The following is a 4,730-nucleotide window of genomic DNA, read 5'->3' as shown; positions in this document are numbered from 1 at the left end:
TTCATTAAATCACTGACGAGCAGGAAAATGTAAACGGGGAGGGCGAGTGGGGAAGTGAGGCAGTTGCAGCTCTGGAGAAAGTCCTTCGTTGTGATTCACTCAGCAACCAGAGACGTGACGGTGACTCAGGCGTGAGAGCTCTTCACATCGTGAACAAAAAGCAATCAAGGGCAGTTAGCACCTCTTCCGGAGTGGGGGTGGGGTGAGGTAATTACCTTTTGACTTCTGTTACTATGTTCGGAAACTGCCTTTTGGATTGAGGTGAAGAGAAACTGCATTTCTAATAAGCACCATGGAACTTGTTAAACTTTATTGAGTCGCTTTTTCTCATCGATTCCCACACAGGTTTCCAACTCAGTTGGTATCCATGAGGCTCATGTCCAGGTGCAATCTGCAGCAAATTGCACGGTTAGGTAAAAGGCAAGGAAAGTGGCATCTCGAACCGGCCCCGAGGTCAGACCTTCCTCACAATGTAATCTGTCCTTCTCGAATTGTAATGCTACCTCCGGTTTTAGGGTGGAACATTCTTTGGGAACCTTATTCTGCAAAACAGACACAGTGACTGAAACTATGCTGCACGGTATGATTTGGGAAACGGCCTGCTCAGCTTTGTGCATTTCCCCTGTAGTCCGGTGTGTTTCATGTTCCGTGTAAACGTGAAAGTTGTCCTGTTTCGAGCAATGGGTGAAATCATTGAGCAAAGCAAGAATCGAAATTGCAGTAATGTCAAGTAGCTCATGGTAATTTGACCCAATCATAATCGATCATATATTCTCACGCACTCACAGATACATCTGTAGCTGAATCGAAGTCTGAGAAGATAGACTCAGTTTACCAGTGATTTTTGTCTGGATTGATGGGCTATCGTTAACTGCTGAGGAATTGATATTGTAGACGGGCACATCCCAGCAGCTGTGCGAGTCGGAGAGGGATCATGGAACCCTTTTCACGTGAGTTTACATCTGTTGTTATGCAGGAACACAATTGGAAGTGCAAGAAAATGGAGTCGTGGGCGTGTTGGTAGTGTGGCCGAGCGGTCTAAGGCGCTGGATCAAGGCTCCTGTCTCGACAGAGGCGTGGGTTCGAATCCCACCGCTGCCATTTCTGCGGAGCAGCTAGTTTAAAAGCTGTTTCGATCCCCTGCGGCATTTCTGTTTAAAGCAGAAGCAAAATGAGTTTGCTTCCCGGGGAATTGATTGTGGTGTTGGTAAGTGCCGAATTTTCCAAAGTGTCTGTGCTGTCATGCTCGTGTTCGCCTCCCGCGCGGAAAATCGCCAGCGGCTCTACTCTTGCTTTCTGTTCCAGGCAAGTTGAGCTTTTACTGGAACCGAATGGAGACTGCTATTTCATCGTTGTTGCGAAACAGAGTCCTACGGTGACTCGACTCGTCGTTATTTGGTTTTCTGGCCAATGAGAAAATCGTTCCAATGTATTTCGATGTCATATGTTATTGAATTTCTCCCACTTCCTTCATTTCAGTCCTGGAGTCATCGGAAGGGAAAGGTAATCTAATCGAGACTGTGATTGGTGAAATTCACTTTTTATGGCCCATTCTTATTATGTTCTTTTTTTTGTCTCTTTGCAGCATTGTCTGGGAAGTGGTGGTGCACTCAGGCTCCAGTATGTTTGAAAGAGTAGTTTGGAATTGCCCTGTTGTTAGTTGTGTGATTACGTTATGGCTCATGCCCCCTGACTGTCTCACATTTAGCATTCATGCTCGCTGTGTCTGAAAATGCATTTGGTTTTCCCGTTTTGTTTGTGTTCCGTGTTAAATGCTTTCTGTTTTGCGATTCGCTCAATACATTACGAATTAACAGGGTTTCTGAGGTAACTTCCAGCTGCAAAAATCCTCAACTGAGAATCTGGGAAATTTTCACGGAGTATGGTCAGTCGGAGCAAAAGTAAGGAAGTCGTTCGTTTCTGCAGTGTTTCACAATGCTACCTTTCCCGTGAGCAGTCGAACAGACGAAAAGATTTTGCCACAGACTGCGACGGTAAGCTCCGCAAAAACGTAATTCTTTAAAGCAGGTGTAAGCGACACAACGTTATTGGGGTACACCGCGTGGAAACAGATACTTCGGTGTATCTCGTCCATGCTCACCACATAGCCAAAATTAAACAAGTCCCATTAAACAACGAGCTAACGGAAACAGAAAGGTGAAAGGTCGAATGGCTTCAACTTTCAGTGCTGGATGCCACTGAGCTGCAGCGGGGACGACCGAGGCTTGTTTCTGTAGTGTAGTGGTCATCACGTTCGCCTTACACGCGAAAGGTCCCCAGTTCGCAACTGGGCAGAAACTGCTTTGCTCTTCAACTGCAGCCTTTGACATCGACAAGAACGGAGCTTGTTTGCTTGCTTTCCCATGTGCAAACCTGCCTTCGAGTTTGCTCGAATAAATCGTCGCTCGTAGTGCAATGCAATGCCGCTCCGTTTAATTACTGTGCAAAAGCATTGTAAAGTTTTTCTCCAACCTGGTTCTGATCATATGCCATTCTGTTTGAGAGTGTAGTTACCCCCTTCTGATCCTTCCACGAAAAGCATTACCGCATTCGCATTCCTTGCGCAGGCGGCCCGGTTCAAAGACAGGGAAGAAGCTGATGTGCTGGTGTCACAGTGCACCACGGATTCCTCAACTAGTCTGTCTGTCAAATGTATCCCAAAGTCGTCTCTGAAAGACCTCATTTGGAAGGTGTCTGTCGTTATTCAACGTGTGAGAATTGGCACCAGAGGTCCTGAATCATGTTTTGGAGCAGTTCGCACGTTAGTGGTTCATTCAATCAGCAACAGCAATGAAAGAAATTCCACTCTCAGAGGAACCTCTGGACCTGTGCTTTCATAGCGTCGCTAGTATTAAGGTGCGCCCCGAGATCTAAGCCAGGTTGGAACGGAAACGGAGGAATCGACAGAGAGGCTACAGAATGACATCGCATCCATTTGGTTTTCATTAAATCACTGACGAGCAGGAAAATGTAAACGGGGAGGGCGAGTGGGGAAGTGAGGCAGTTGCAGCTCTGGAGAAAGTCCTTCGTTGTGATTCACTCAGCAACCAGAGACGTGACGGTGACTCAGGCGTGAGAGCTCTTCACATCGTGAACAAAAAGCAATCAAGGGCAGTTAGCACCTCTTCCGGAGTGGGGGTGGGGTGAGGTAATTACCTTTTGACTTCTGTTACTATGTTCGGAAACTGCCTTTTGGATTGAGGTGAAGAGAAACTGCATTTCTAATAAGCACCATGGAACTTGTTAAACTTTATTGAGTCGCTTTTTCTCATCGATTCCCACACAGGTTTCCAACTCAGTTGGTATCCATGAGGCTCATGTCCATGTGCAATCTGCAGCAAATTGCACGGTTAGGTAAAAGGCAAGGAAAGTGGCATCTCGAACCGGCCCCGAGGTCAGACCTTCCTCACAATGTAATCTGTCCTTCTCGAATTGTAATGCTACCTCCGGTTTTAGGGTGGAACATTCTTTGGGAACCTTATTCTGCAAAACAGACACAGTGACTGAAACTATGCTGCACGGTATGATTTGGGAAACGGCCTGCTCAGCTTTGTGCATTTCCCCTGTAGTCCGGTGTGTTTCATGTTCCGTGTAAACGTGAAAGTTGTCCTGTTTCGAGCAATGGGTGAAATCATTGAGCAAAGCAAGAATCGAAATTGCAGTAATGTCAAGTAGCTCATGGTAATTTGACCCAATCATAATCGATCATATATTCTCACGCACTCACAGATACATCTGTAGCTGAATCGAAGTCTGAGAAGATAGACTCAGTTTACCAGTGATTTTTGTCTGGATTGATGGGCTATCGTTAACTGCTGAGAAATTGATATTGTAGACGGGCACATCCCAGCAGCTGTGCGAGTCGGAGAGGGATCATGGAACCCTTTTCACGTGAGTTTACATCTGTTGTTATGCAGGAACACAATTGGAAGTGCAAGAAAATGGAGTCGTGGGCGTGTTGGTAGTGTGGCCGAGCGGTCTAAGGCGCTGGATTAAGGCTCCAGCCTCGACAGAGGCGTGGGTTCGAATCCCACCGCTGCCATTTCTGCGGAGCAGCTAGTTTAAATGCTGTTTCGATCCCCTGCGGCATTTCTGTTTAAAACAGAAGCAAAATGAGTTTGCTTCCCGGGGAATTGATTGTGGTGTTGGTAAGTGCCGAATTTTCCAAAGTGTCTGTGCTGTCATGCTCGTGTTCGCCTCCCGCGCGGAAAATCGCCAGCGGCTCTACTCTTGCTTTCTGTTCCAGGCAAGTTGAGCTTTTACTGGAACCGAATGGAGACTGCTATTTCATCGTTGTTGCGAAACAGAGTCCTACGGTGACTCGACTCGTCGTTATTTGGTTTTCTGGCCAATGAGAAAATCGTTCCAATGTATTTCGATGTCATATGTTATTGAATTTCTCCCACTTCCTTCATTTCAGTCCTGGAGTCATCGGAAGGGAAAGGTAATCTAATCGAGACTGTGATTGGTGAAATTCACTTTTTATGGCCCATTCTTATTATGTTCTTTTTTTGTCTCTTTGCAGCATTGTCTGGGAAGTGGTGGTGCACTCAGGCTCCAGTATGTTTGAAAGAGTAGTTTGGAATTGCCCTGTTGTTAGTTGTGTGATTACGTTATGGCTCATGCCCCCTGACTGTCTCACATTTAGCATTCATGCTCGCTGTGTCTGAAAATGCATTTGGTTTTCCCGTTTTGTTTGTGTTCCGTGTTAAATGCTTTCTGTTTTGCGA

General features: G+C 46.2%; 1 non-coding gene across 1 annotated transcript; it reads left to right on the top strand.

Moving 5' to 3' along the window:
* The first annotated feature begins 3,960 nt into the window (after positions 1-3,960).
* Positions 3,961-4,042, top strand: trnal-aag (transfer RNA leucine (anticodon AAG)). Its single transcript has one exon. It is a non-coding gene; the product is annotated as a tRNA-Leu (tRNA).
* The last annotated feature ends 688 nt before the right edge of the window (positions 4,043-4,730 follow it).

Source organism: Chiloscyllium punctatum, unplaced genomic scaffold (genome assembly GCF_047496795.1).
Source record: "Chiloscyllium punctatum isolate Juve2018m unplaced genomic scaffold, sChiPun1.3 scaffold_1527, whole genome shotgun sequence".
Lineage (NCBI taxonomy): Eukaryota > Metazoa > Chordata > Chondrichthyes > Orectolobiformes > Hemiscylliidae > Chiloscyllium > Chiloscyllium punctatum.
The sequence above is the reverse complement of the archived record's forward strand: the minus strand, read 5'-3'. Positions and strand labels throughout refer to the sequence as shown.